The sequence below is a fragment of the Scyliorhinus torazame genome, chromosome 4, assembly GCF_047496885.1.
Source record: "Scyliorhinus torazame isolate Kashiwa2021f chromosome 4, sScyTor2.1, whole genome shotgun sequence".
Lineage (NCBI taxonomy): Eukaryota > Metazoa > Chordata > Chondrichthyes > Carcharhiniformes > Scyliorhinidae > Scyliorhinus > Scyliorhinus torazame.
This window is the reverse complement of record NC_092710.1, coordinates 351,857,625-351,872,060: the sequence shown is the minus strand read 5'-3', so window position 1 is coordinate 351,872,060 and position 14,436 is coordinate 351,857,625.

The following is a 14,436-nucleotide window of genomic DNA, read 5'->3' as shown; positions in this document are numbered from 1 at the left end:
CTAAAGGAATCAACAGTAAGGGCCCTTACAATATATACTGCTTCTGTTCACCAGTGGGACTGCCCTCACAAGTCCACATATCACAATCACTGGCTTCCAGCCCGTGCACTATTATATTTGGTATTCGAGCCTAAGCACTCACCTACAAAACATTGGCATCTTCCAAACTTTTGACAACCAACTGTACACCTATTGCCAGATAGCTTGTCCAATCGCTTCAGTCAAGTTATAGCATTGTTGTGTCTAAAATTTCAGACTCTGACCAGTTTATTACTCAATTTTACAATAATCTTTATTGTCACAAGTAGGCTTACATTACCACATTCCGGCACCTGTTCAGGTACACCGAGGGAGAATTCAGAATGTCCAAATTACCTAACATCACGTCTTTTGGGACTTTTACCCACGGGTTCCTCTATCGAGGAATTAAGGGCTATGGAGAGAGAGCGGGTAAATGGAGTTGAAATCCGCCATGATTGAATGGTGGAGTGGACTCGATGGGCCGAATGGCCTTACTTCCGCTCCTATGTCTTATGGGTGGTGCAGTGGTTAACACTGCTGAGGACTTGGGTTCGACCCCGACCCGAGGTTATTGCCGTGGGGATTTGGATTTTATTTATTGTCATGTGTACCGAATTAGTGAAAAGTATTTTTCTGTGAGCAGCTCAACAGATCATTAAGTGCATGAAAAGAAATCCATAATAGGGTAACACAAGGTCCACAATGTAACTACATAACACTGGCATTGGGTGAAGCATACAGGGTGTAGTGTTAATGAGGTCCGTCCATAAGAGGGTAGTTTCGGAGTCTGGTGACAGTGGGGAAGAAGCTGTTTTTGAGTCTGTTCGTGCGTGTTTTCAGACGTTTGTATCTCCTGCCCGATGGAAGAAGTTGGAAGAGTGAGTAAGCCGGGTGGGAGGGATCTTTGATTATGCTGCCCGCTTTCCCCAGGCAGCGGGAGGTGTAGATGGAGTCAATGGATGGGAGGCAGGTTTGTGTGATGGACTGGGCTGTGTTCACGACTCTCTGAAGCTTCTTGCGGTCCTGGGATGAGCAGTTGCCACACCAGGCTGTGATGCAGCCAGATAGGATGCTTTATTATGATGCATCTGTAAAAGTTGGTATGTTAATGTGGATATGCCGAACGTCCTTAGTTTCCTCACACATTCTCATGTGGCTCACCCCCGTAACCCAAAAAGATGTGTAGGGTAGGTGAACTGACCACACTAAATTGCCCCTTAATTGGAAAAAAAATGGGATACTCTAAATTGAATAAAGTTTTATCCATATGCCCTTATTTGCAAAATGAAGAAAGGCCAATCACAGGTTCATGGTTTATCACAATTTTCTCATGATATGACTCCGATTCACAATTGAACTCGAGGTATTGCCTGGACTTAGTGAAGGAGGCTGGTGAGGCTACGGTCACTCGATGTGGAGGTCTTCTCTGAGCTTCAAAATCCAGGATCCCTTCTTGCGATGGTTGTGCCTGGGAGACTCCCAAGCTATCGCTAAAGCTCTGTTCCGATGTTCCTTCCTTTATACTGGTCTGCCAAAGGGTTATGATGGAACTAAACCGAAACACAGGAAATTACACTGCAGGGTTCAGATGCTATAGGAAAGATAGACTAGGAGAGATGGGGCAGTTGTGTTTTGGTTTAGTGACAGTATCACAACAGTACAGAGGATATATCCAACAGTTCGCCCACTGAGTAGAACTAAAAAATAAGGGTGAGATCACTGATAGGACTGTACTATAGGCCCCCAAATAGTCAGCGGGAAATCGAGAAGCAAATATGTAAGGAGATTACAGATAGCTGCTGGAAAAATAGGGTGGTTAAAGTAGGGGAGTTTAACTTTTCCAACATTAACTGGAGCAGCCATAGCACTAGGGGTTTGGATGGAGAAATTTATCGAGTGTATTCAGGAAGAATTCCTCATTCAATATGTGGATAGCCCGACTAGAGGGGGCAAAACTTGGCCTCCTCTGGGGAATAAGGGCAGGTGACGGAAGTGTTAGTGAGGGATCACTTTGGGACCAGTGACCATAGGCTGGATTCTCTGGTAGCCGACACCAAAATCACGTTCGGCGAATCCAAACTTACAACAGAATCGGGGGCGGCGCCGCTTTCACGATGCTCCGCCCCGTCCAAAGCAATGTATCGCGACCTCGGGACATTGCCTGAGGCCCGCCCCCTGATGCTCTGTCCCCGGCCGGCCGAGCTCCCGGCAGCGTGGGTCGCTCATGGCCTCATCCGTCGGGAACTCAGCGTGGCGGCTGTGGACTCAGTCCAGCGCCACCACAGTCAGAGGAAGGCCGATCTGCGGGCGAGGGGATATTAATTGGGGGGTGGGGCACTGGGGAGTGGTCTAGAGCGAGCCGGCCAAAAGGGGGGCACTATTTCACGGGCCTGATCCGCAGGATGCGTCCGCCATGAAGCACGGCAAGACCGCTGCAGGCCGCCAGCATGCACGGCCACGGACCCGACATTTCTCTGGGACATATCAACAGCTGGAGCCGGGTGCTCTACGCTGCCGCCCTGCTAGCCCCCAGCAAAACGGGATCGGTGGCCATTTTGCGCCAGTTTTTCTGGAGTAAAACTCCACCGTTCCCACACCGGCGTGGGGACAAGGCCCCAGAATCGGAGATCCAGCCATTAATTCCATTAGTTTCAGGATAGCTATGGAGAATGATAGTTCTGGCCCAAAAGTTTAAATTCGAAATTAGGGCAAGGCCAATTTTAAGGGAATTGGCGGGAATTTTCAAAAGTAGCTAGGAGCATCTTTACAGGCAAGGGGACTGCTGGTAAGTGGGAGTCTTTCAGAAGTGCGTTAACTAGGGTTCAAGGTGAGCACATTCCTCTTGGACTGAAGGGTAAGGCTGGTAGTAGGAAACCCTGGATCACTCGGAATAGTGAGGGCCTGGTCAAAAGGAAGAAGGAGGCAAATGACATGCACAGGCAACTGGGATCAAATGGATCTCTTGAAGAGTACAGGGCTTGTCGAAGTAGAGTTGAGAGAGAAATCAGGAGGGCAAAAAGGAGACATGAGATTGTCTTGGCAGAGAAGGCAAAGGAAATTCCAAGGAGCATTTACAGATACATAAAGGGTAAAAGAGTGACTAGCGAGAGGGTCGGGCCTCTTCAGGATAAACAAGGTCATCTATGTGCAGATCCACAAGGGATGGGAGAGGTCCTAAATGAATATTTCTCGTCAGTATTTACTGTTGAGAAAGGCACGAATGTTAGGGAAATTGGGGAAATAAAACATGATGTCTTGAGGAGTGTACATATTACAGAGAAGGAGGTGCTGGAGGTATTAAAGCGCATCAAGATAGACAAATCACTGGGACCTGATGAAATGTATCCCAGGACGTTGTGGGAGGCTAGGGATGAAATTGCCGGCCCCCTAGCTGAGATACTTAAATCATCGACAGCCACAGGAGAGGTGCCGGAAGGTTGGAAGGTAGCAAATGTTGTGAAGAGCTGTAGGGATAAACCCGGGAACTACCGACGGTGAGTCTTACTTCTGTAGTGGGTAAATTGTTAGAAGATATTCTGAGAACATAAGAACTAGGAACAGGAGTAGGCCATCTGGCCCCTTGAGCCTGCTCCGCCATTTAATGAGATCATGGCTGATCTTTGTGGACTCAGCTCCACTCTCCGGCCCGTACACCATATCCCCGAATCCCTTTATTCTTTAGAAAGGCATCTATCTTTTTCTTAAAAACGTTTAAAGAAGGAGCCTCAACTGCTTCACTGGGCAAGGAATTCCAGAGATTCACAACTCTTTGGGTGAAGTGGTTCCTCCTACACTCCGTCCTTAATCTACCTCCCCTTATTTTGAGGCTATGCCCCCTAGTTCTGTTTTCCCCGACCAGTGGAAACAACCTGCCCGCATCTATCCTATCTATTCCCTTCATAATTTTATTTGTTTCTATAAGATTCCCCCGCATCCTTCTAAACTCCAATGAGTACAGTCCCAGTCTACTCAACCTCTCGTCATAATCTAATCCCCTCAACTCTGGGATCAACCTAGTGAATCTCCTCTGCACTCCCTCCAGTGCCAATATGTCCTTTCTCAGGTAAGGAGACCAAAACTGAACACAATACTCCAGATGCGGCCTCACCAACACCCTATACAATTGCAGCATAACCTCCCTAGTCTTGAACTCCATCCCTCTAGCAATGAAAGACAAAACTCGATTAGCTTCTTAATCACCTGTTGCACCTGCACACCAACTTTTTGCGACTCGTGCACCAGCACACCCAGGTCCCTCTGCACAGCAGCATGTTTTAACATCTTACCGTTTAAATAATAATCCATTCTGCTGTTATTCCTCCCAAAATGGATATGTTAATGTGGATATCATGACATACCCCCCTTTTCACAAGGATATGTGCCCACATGGTAATAAATATTGGTGTGTACTGAGTGCGGCTGAGTATGTGTGCGCAATATTTACAACATGTACATGAGGCTAAACTATATACATGGGAAGGTGTCAGGTGCAACATAGCAACGAGGTTGTACCACAAACAAAACAAGTGCAAACATCAAAAGAGAACTCCTGGGACGACAAAAAGAGAAACACGTTAACATTGTTGCACAACAATTCAGTGAGTCCAATGTGCAAACCGGCTCATAAGTCCAGTCTAGGTGGGCGACGAATTCGGGTTGACCGTTAGGGTGGCACACCATTCATCATCTGGATTAGTGCTGTGCATTGGCATCGACTGGTGGGTCCTACTTGGGGACATTCGATTTCTGTCTATTACCGCGACGCAGAAGGCTTCCCGGTCGTCGGTATCACCGGTCTGTACGTCGTCAGGGTATGACTCGGTGTATGGAGGCTGAATGGCCCGCACGTCCCTGCGAGGCTGGTGGAATTGCGGAGCGTTGGCAGGTTGAGCTGCTCGACAGCAGGCAGCGTAGTGGCCCATGCTGCCACAGCGGAGGCATTGTCGCGTTTTGGCCGGACATTGCCGCCTTAAGTGTGCGGATCCACAGTTGCTGCACGTCGTGACGTCTTGGCGTTCGTTGCGCCACCACGCATGCGCGGTGCGGTCCTGCGCGTCACGTCCCTCTCCGTCGATGTCCCCTCTTTTGGCACGTACAAGCGCAGGAGGCCTCGTAAAGCGCGCGAAATGGCCGCCCTCATCCGGGCCACGGGTCGGGAGGAACTCGATCGACTGGACCCGCTCGGCATCGTAGGACCCCTGCCGTGCCGATTCGGCCGCCTGGAATTGGGAGTAGCGGCTGGTCGCGTTTTAGTGGAGGACGCAGGTTTCGATGGCGGTGGCTAGGGTGAGGCGCTTTATTTTGAGCTGCTGCTGGTGTAGGGTGTCCGAGGTGACCCCAAAAACTATCTGGTCCCGAATCATGGAATCGGAGGTGGCCTCATAGCCGCAGGACTGCGAGAGGATACGGAGGTGTGTCAAAAAAAATTGAAAAGGCTCATCCTCACCCTGCAGGCACTGCTGGAAGAGGTACCTCTCGAAGCTCTCATTCACTTCAACGCTGAAGTGTTGCTCAAATTTTAGAAGGACCGTCTTGTATTTCGTCTTGTCCTCGCCTTCCGCGAATGCCAGGGAGTTGTAGATGTATCGCCGAATTCGAGCAGCAAGGCGGAGCGTATCGCTGAGTTCAAGCAGCAAGGCGGAGCGTATCGCTGAGTTCGAGCAGCAAGGCGGAGCGTATCGCTGAGTTCAAGCAGCAAGGCAAAGCGTATCGCTGAGATCGAGCAGCAAGGCGGAGCGTATCGCTGAGTTCAAGCAGCAAGGCGGAGCGTATCGCTGAGCTCAAGCAGCAAGGCGGAGCGTATCGCTGAGTTCAAGCAGCAAGGCGGAGCGTATCGCTGAGTTCAAGCAGCAAGGCGGAGCGTATCGCTGAGTTCAAGCAGCAAGGTGGAGCGTATCGCTGAGTTCAAGCAGCAAGGCGGAGCGTATCGCTGAGTTCAAGCAGGAAGGTGGAGCGTATCGCTGAGTTCAAGCAGCAAGGCGGAGCGTATCGCTGAGTTCAAGCAGCAAGGCGGAGCGTATCGCTGAGTTCAAGCAGCAAGGCGGAGCGTATCGCTGAGTTCAAGCAGCAAGGCGGAGCGTATCGCTGAGATCAAGCAGCAAGGCGGAGCGTATCGCTGAGCTCAAGCAGCAAGGCGGAGCGTATCGCTGAGTTCAAGCAGCAAGGCGGAGCGTATCGCTGAGTTCGAGCAGCAAGGCGGAGCGTATCGCTGAGTTCAAGCAGGAAGTCGGAGCGTATCGCTGAGCTCAAGCAGCAAGGCGGAGCGTATCGCTGAGATCAAGCAGGAAGTCGGAGCGTATCGCTGAGCTCAAGCAGCAAGGTGGAGCGTATCGCTGAGATCAAGCAGCAAGGCGGAGCGTATCGCTGAGTTCAAGCAGCAAGGCGGAGCGTATCGCTGAGTTCAAGCAGGAAGTCGGAGCGTATCGCTGAGCTCAAGCAGCAAGGCGGAGCGTATCGTTGAGTTCAAGCAGGAAGTCGGAGCGTATCGCTGAGCTCAAGCAGCAAGGTGGAGCGTATCGCTGAGTTCAAGCAGGAAGTCGGAGCGTATCGCTGAGCTCAAGCAGCAAGGTGGAGCGTATCGCTGAGTTCAAGCAGGAAGTCGGAGCGTATCGCTGAGTTCAAGCAGCAAGGCGGAGCGTATCGCTGAGTTCAAGCAGCAAGGCGGAGCGTATCGCTGAGTTCAAGCAGCAAAGCGGAGCGTATCGCTGAGATCAAGCAGCAAGGCGGAGCGTATCGCTGAGTTCAAGCAGGAAGTCGGAGTGTATCGCTGAGTTCAAGCAGGAAGACGGAGCGTATCGCTGAGTTCAAGCAGCAAGGTGGAGCGTATCGCTGAGTTCAAGTAGAAAAGCGGAGCGTATCGCTGAGATCGAGCAGCAAGGCGGAGCGTATCGCTGAGTTCAAGCAGCACGGTGGAGCGTATCATTGAGTTCAAGCAGGAAGGCGGAGCGTATCGCTGAGATCAAGCAGCAAGGCGGAGCGTATCGCTGAGTTCAAGCAGCAAGGCGGAGCGTATCGCTGAGTTCAAGCAGCAAGGCGGAGCGTATCGCTGAGTTCAAGCAGCAAGGCGGAGCGTATCGTTGAGTTCAAGCAGCAAGGCGGAGCGTATCGCTGAGTTCGAGCAGCAAGGCGGAGCGTATCGCTGAGTTCAAGCAGCAAGGCGGAGCGTATCGCTGAGTTCAAGCAGCAAGGTGGAGCGTATCGCTGAGTTCAAGCAGGAAGGCGGAGCGTATCGCTGAGTTCAAGCAGCAAGGTTGAGCGTATCGCTGAGTTCAAGCAGCAAGGCGGAGCGTATCGCTGAGTTCAAGCAGCAAGGCTGAGCGTATCGCTGAGTTCGAGCAGCAAGGCGGAGCGTATCGCTGAGTTCGAGCAGCAAGGCGGAGCGTATCGCTGAGTTCAAGCAGCAAGGTGGAGCGTATCGCTGAGTTCAAGCAGCAAGGCGGAGCGTATCGCTGAGTTCAAGCAGCAAGGCGGAGCGTATCGCTGAGTTCAAGCAGCAAGGCGGAGCGTATCGCTGAGTTCAAGCAGCAAGGCGGAGCGTATCGCTGAGATCAAGCAGCAAGGCGGAGCGTATCGCTGAGTTCAAGCAGCAAGGCGGAGCGTATCGCTGAGTTCAAGCAGCAAGGCGGAGCGTATCGCTGAGTTCAAGCAGCAAGGCGGAGCGTATCGCTGAGTTCAAGCAGCAAGGCGGAGCGTATCGCTGAGTTCAAGCAGGAAGGCGGAGCGTATCGCTGAGTTCAAGCAGCAAGGCGGAGCGTGTCGCTGAGTTCAAGCAGCAAGGCGGAGCGTATCGCTGAGTTCGAGCAGCAAGGCGGAGCGTATCGCTGAGTTCAAGCAGCAAGGCGGAGCGTATCGCTGAGTTCAAGCAGCAAGGCGGAGCGTATCGCTGAGTTCAAGCAGCAAGGCGGAGCGTATCGCTGAGTTCAAGCAGCAAGGTGGAGCGTATCGCTGAGTTCAAGCAGCAAGGCGGAGCGTATCGCTGAGTTCAAGCAGGAAGTCGGAGCGTATCGCTGAGTTCGAGCAGCAAGGCGGAGCGTATCGCTGGGTTCAAGCAGCAAGGCGGAGCGTATCGCTGAGTTCAAGCAGCAAGGCGGAGCGTATCGCTGAGATCAAGCAGGAAGTCGGAGCATATCGCTGAGTTCAAGCAGGAAGACGGAGCGTATCGCTGAGTTCAAGCAGCAAGGTGGAGCGTATCGCTGAGTTCAAGCAGGAAGTCGGAGCATATCGCTGAGTTCAAGCAGCAAGGCGGAGCGTATCGCTGAGATCAAGCAGCAAGGTGGAGCATATCGCTGAGTTCAAGCAGCAAAGCGGCGCGTATCGCTTAGATCCAGCAGCAAGGCGGAGCGTATCGCTGAGTTCAAGCAGCAAGGCGGAGCGTATCGCTGAGATCAAGCAGCAAGGCGGAGCGTATCGCTGAGTTCAAGCAGCAACGCGGAGCGTATCGCTGAGCTCAAGCAGCAAGGCGGAGCGTATCGCTGAGTTCAAGCAGCAAGGCGGAGCGTATCGCTGAGTTCGAGCAGCAAGGCGGAGCGTATCGCTGAGTTCAAGCAGCAAGGCGGAGCGTATCGCTGAGTTCGAGCAGCAAGGCGGAGCGTGTCGCTGAGTTCAAGCAGCAAGGCGGAGCGTGTCGCTGAGTTCAAGCAGCAAGGTGGAGCGTGTCGCTGAGTTCAAGCAGCAAGGCGGAGCGTATCGCTGAGATCCAGCAGCAAGGCGGAGCGTGTCGCTGAGTTCAAGTAGCAAGGCGGAGCGTATCGCTGAGTTCAAGCAGCAAGGTGGAGCGTGTCGCTGAGTTCAAGCAGCAAGGCGGAGCGTGTCATGGAGTTCAAGCAGCAAGGCGGAGCGTGTCGCTGAGTTCAAGCAGCAAGGTGGAGCGTGTCGCTGAGTTCAAGCAGGAAGGCGGAGCGTATCGCTGAGTTCAAGCAGCAAGGCGGAGCGTGTCGCTGAGTTCAAGCAGCAAGGTGGAGCGTATCGCTGAGTTCCAGCAGGAAGGCGGAGCGTATCGCTGAGTTCGAGCAGCAAGGTGGAGCGTATCGCTGAGATCCAGCAGCAAGGCGGAGCGTATCGCTGAGATCCAGCAGCAAGGCGGAGCGTGTCGCTGAGTTCAAGTAGCAAGGCGGAGCGTATCGCTGAGATCAAGCAGCAAGTCGGAGCGTATCCCTGAGTTCAAGCAGCAAGGCGGAGCGTGTCGCTGAGTTCAAGCAGCAAGGCGGAGCGTGTCGCTGAGTTCAAGCAGCAAGGTGGAGCGTATCGCTGAGTTCAAGCAGGAAGGCGGAGCGTATCGCTGAGTTCAAGCAGCACGGTGGAGCGTATCGCTGAGTTCAAGCAGCAAGGTGGAGCGTGTCGCTGAGTTCAAGCAGCAAGGCGGAGCGTGTCGCTGAGTTCAAGCAGCAAGGCGGAGCGTGTCGCTGAGTTCAAGCAGCAAGGCGGAGCGTGTCGCTGAGTTCAAGCAGGAAGGCGGAGCGTATCGCTGAGTTCAAGCAGCAAGGCGGAGCGTGTCGCTGAGTTCAAGCAGCAAGGTGGAGCGTATCGCTGAGTTCCAGCAGGAAGGCGGAGCGTATCGCTGAGTTCGAGCAGCAAGGTGGAGCGTATCGCTGAGATCCAGCAGCAAGGCGGAGCGTATCGCTGAGATCCAGCAGCAAGGCGGAGCGTGTCGCTGAGTTCAAGTAGCAAGGCGGAGCGTATCGCTGAGATCAAGCAGCAAGTCGGAGCGTATCGCTGAGTTCAAGCAGCAAGGCGGAGCGTGTCGCTGAGTTCAAGCAGCAAGGCGGAGCGTGTCGCTGAGTTCAAGCAGCAAGGTGGAGCGTATCGCTGAGTTCAAGCAGGAAGGCGGAGCGTATCGCTGAGTTCAAGCAGCACGGTGGAGCGTATCGCTGAGTTCAAGCAGCAAGGCGGAGCGTATCGCTGAGTTCAAGCAGCAAGGCGGAGCGTATCGCTGAGTTCAAGCAGGAAGGCGGAGCGTGTCGCTGAGTTCAAGCAGGAAGGCGGAGCGTATCGCTGAGTTCAAGCAGCAAGGCGGAGCCGATCGCTGAGTTCAAGCAGCAAGGCGGAGCGTATCGCTGAGTTCAAGCAGCAAGGCGGAGCGTATCGCTGAGTTCAAGCAGCAAGGTGGAGCGTATCGCTGAGTTCAAGCAGGAAGGCGGAGCGTATCGCTGAGTTCAAGCAGCAAGGCGGAGCCTATCGCTGAGTTCAAGCAGCAAGGCGGAGCGTATCGCTGAGTTCAAGCAGCAAGGCGGAGCGTATCGCTGAGTTCAAGCAGGAAGGCGGAGCGTATCGCTGAGTTCAAGCAGCAAGGCGGAGCGTATCGCTGAGTTCAAGCAGCAAGGCGGAGCCTATCGCTGAGTTCAAGCAGCAAGGCGGAGCGTATCGCTGAGTTCAAGCAGCAAGGTGGAGCGTATCGCTGAGTTCAAGCAGGAAGGCGGAGCGTATCGCTGAGTTCAAGCAGCACGGTGGAGCGTATCGCTGAGTTCAAGCAGCAAGGCGGAGCGTATCGCTGAGTTCAAGCAGCAAGGTGGAGCGTATCGCTGAGTTCAAGCAGCAAGGCGGAGCCTATCGCTGAGTTCAAGCAGCAAGGCGGAGCGTATCGCTGAGTTCAAGCAGCAAGGCGGAGCGTATCGCTGAGTTCAAGCAGGAAGGCGGAGCGTATCGCTGAGTTCAAGCAGCAAGGCGGAGCGTATCGCTGAGTTCAAGCAGCAAGGCGGAGCCTATCGCTGAGTTCAAGCAGCAAGGCGGAGCGTATCGCTGAGTTCAAGCAGCAAGGTGGAGCGTATCGCTGAGTTCAAGCAGGAAGGCGGAGGGTATCGCTGAGTTCAAGCAGCACGGTGGAGCGTATCGCTGAGTTCAAGCAGCAAGGCGGAGCGTATCGCTGAGTTCAAGCAGCAAGGCGGAGCGTATCGCTGAGTTCAAGCAGCAAGGCGGAGCGTATCGCTGAGTTCAAGCAGCAAGGCGGAGCCTATCGCTGAGTTCAAGCAGCAAGGCGGAGCCTATGGCTGAGTTCAAGCAGGAAGGCGGAGCGTATCGCTGAGTTCAAGCAGCAAGGCGGAACGTATCGCTGAGGTCAAGCAGCAAAGCGGAGCGTATCGCTGAGTTCAAGCAGCAAGGCGGAGCGTATCGCTGAGTTCAAGCAGCAAGGCGGAGCGTATCGCTGAGATCAAGCAGCAAGGCGGAGCGTATCGCTGAGATCAAGCAGCAAGGCGGAGCGTATCGCTGAGATCAAGCAGCAAGGCGGAGCGTATCGCTGAGTTCAAGCAGCAAGGCGGAGCGTGTCGCTGAGTTCAAGCAGCAAGGCGGAGCGTATCACTGAGATCGAGCAGCAAGGTGGAGCGTATCGCTGAGTTCAAGCAGCAAGGCGGAGCGTATCGCTGAGATCAAGCAGCAAGGCGGAGCGTATCGCTGAGTTCAAGCAGGAAGGCGGAGCGTGTCGCTGAGTTCAAGCAGGAAGGCGGAGCGTATCGCTGAGTTCAAGCAGCAAGGCGGAGCCTATCGCTGAGTTCAAGCAGGAAGGCGGAGCGTATCGCTGAGTTCAAGCAGCAAGGCGGAGCGTATCGCTGAGTTCAAGCAGCAAGGTGGAGCGTATCGCTGAGTTCAAGCAGCAAGGCGGAGCGTATCGCTGAGTTCGAGCAGCAATGCGGAGCGTATCGCTGAGTTCGAGCAGCAAGGCGGAGCGTATCGCTGAGTTCGAGCAGCAAGGCGGAGCGTATCGCTGAGTTCAAGCAGCAAGTCGGAGCGTATCGCTGAGTTCAAGCAGGAAGACGGAGCGTATCGCTGAGTTCAAGCAGCAAGGCGGAGCGTATCGCGGAGTTCAAACAGGAAGGTGGAGCGTATCGCTGAGTTCAAACAGGAAGGTGGAGCGTATCGCTGAGTTCAAGCAGCAAGGTGGAGCGTATCGCTGAGTTCAAGCAGCAACGCGGAGCGTATCGCTGAGTTCAAGCAGCAAGGCGGAGCGTATCGCTGAGCTCAAGCAGCAAGGCGGAGCGTATCGCTGAGTTCAAGCAGCAAGGCGGAGCGTATCGCTGAGTTCAAGCAGCAAGGCGGAGCGTATCGCTGAGTTCAAGCAGCAAGGCGGAGCGTATCGCTGAGTTGAAGCAGCAAGGCGGAGCGTATCGCTGAGTTCAAGCAGCAAGGCGGAGCGTATCGCTGAGTTCAAGCAGCAAGGCGGAGCGTATCGCTGAGTTCAAGCAGCAAGGCGGAGCGTATCGCTGAGTTCAAGCAGGAAGGCGGAGCGTATCGCTGAGTTCAAGCAGCAAGGCGGAGCCTATCGCTGAGTTCAAGCAGCAAGGCGGAGCGTATCGCTGAGTTCAAGCAGCAAGGCGGAGCGTATCGCTGAGTTCAAGCAGGAAGGCGGAGCGTATCGCTGAGTTCAAGCAGCAAGGCGGAGCGTATCGCTGAGTTCAAGCAGCAAGGCGGAGCCTATCGCTGAGTTCAAGCAGCAAGGCGGAGCGTATCGCTGAGTTCAAGCAGCACGGTGGAGCGTATCGCTGAGTTCAAGCAGCAAGGCGGAGCGTATCGCTGAGTTCAAGCAGCAAGGCGGAGCGTATCGCTGAGTTCAAGCAGCAAGGCGGAGCGTATCGCTGAGTTCAAGCAGCAAGGCGGAGCGTATCGCTGAGTTCAAGCAGCAAGGCGGAGCCTATCGCTGAGTTCAAGCAGGAAGGCGGAACGTATCGCTGAGGTCAAGCAGCAAAGCGGAGCGTATCGCTGAGTTCAAGCAGCAAGGCGGAGCGTATCGCTGAGTTCAAGCAGCAAGGCGGAGCGTATCGCTGAGTTCAAGCAGCAAGGCGGAGCGTATCGCTGAGATCAAGCAGCAAGGCGGAGCGTATCGCTGAGTTCAAGCAGCAAAGCGGAGCGTATCGCTGAGTTCAAGCAGCAAGGCGGAGCGTATCACTGAGATCGAGCAGCAAGGTGGAGCGTATCGCTGAGTTCAAGCAGGAAGGCGGAGCGTATCGCTGAGTTCAAGCAGCAAGGCGGAGCGTATCGCTGAGTTCAAGCAGCAAGGCGGAGCCTATCGCTGAGTTCAAGCAGCAAGGCGGAGCGTATCGCTGAGATCAAGCAGCAAGGCGGAGCGTATCGCTGAGATCAAGCAGCAAGGCGGAGCGTATCGCTGAGATCAAGCAGCAAGGCGGAGCGTATCGCTGAGTTCAAGCAGCAAGGCGGAGCCTATCGCTGAGTTCAAGCAGCAAGGCGGAGCGTATCGCTGAGATCAAGCAGCAAGGCGGAGCGTATCGCTGAGATCAAGCAGCAAGGCGGAGCGTATCGCTGAGATCAAGCAGCAAGGCGGAGCGTATCGCTGAGTTCAAGCAGCAAGGCGGAGCGTGTCGCTGAGTTCAAGCAGCAAGGCGGAGCGTATCACTGAGATCGAGCAGCAAGGTGGAGCGTATCGCTGAGTTCAAGCAGCAAGGCGGAGCGTATCGCTGAGATCAAGCAGCAAGGCGGAGCGTATCGCTGAGTTCAAGCAGGAAGGCGGAGCGTGTCGCTGAGTTCAAGCAGGAAGGCGGAGCGTATCGCTGAGTTCAAGCAGCAAGGCGGAGCCTATCGCTGAGTTCAAGCAGGAAGGCGGAGCGTATCGCTGAGTTCAAGCAGCAAGGCGGAGCGTATCGCTGAGTTCAAGCAGCAAGGCGGAGCGTATCGCTGAGTTCAAGCAGCAATGCGGAGCGTATCGCTGAGTTCGAGCAGCAAGGCGGAGCGTATCGCTGAGTTCAAGCAGCAAGGCGGAGCGTATCGCTGAGTTCAAGCAGCAAGTCGGAGCGTATCGCTGAGTTCAAGCAGGAAGACGGAGCGTATCGCTGAGTTCAAGCAGCAAGGCGGAGCGTATCGCGGAGTTCAAACAGGAAGGCGGAGCGTATCGCTGAGTTCAAACAGGAAGGTGGAGCGTATCGCTGAGTTCAAGCAGCAAGGCGGAGCGTATCGCTGAGTTCAAGCAGCAAGGCGGAGCGTATCGCTGAGCTCAAGCAGCAAGGCGGAGCGTATCGCTGAGTTCAAGCAGAAAGGCGGAGCGTATCGCTGAGTTCAAGCAGCAAGGCGGAGCGTATCGCTGAGTTCAAGCAGCAAGGCGGAGCGTATCGCTGAGTTCAAGCAGCAAGGCGGAGCGTATCGCTGAGTTCAAGCAGCAAGGCGGAGCGTATCGCTGAGTTCAAGCAGCAAGGCGGAGCGTATCGCTGAGTTCAAGCAGGAAGGCGGAGCGTATCGCTGAGTTGAAGCAGCAAGGCGGAGCCTATCGCTGAGTTCAAGCAGCAAGGCGGAGCGTATCGCTGAGTTCAAGCAGCAAGGCGGAGCGTATCGCTGAGTTCAAGCAGCAAGGCGGAGCGTATCGCTGAGTTCAAGCAGCAAGGTGGAGCGTATCGCTGAGTTCAAGCAGCAAGGCGGAGCGTATCGCTGAGCTCAAGCAGCAAGGCGGAGCGTATCGCTGAGTTCAAGCAGCAAGGCGGA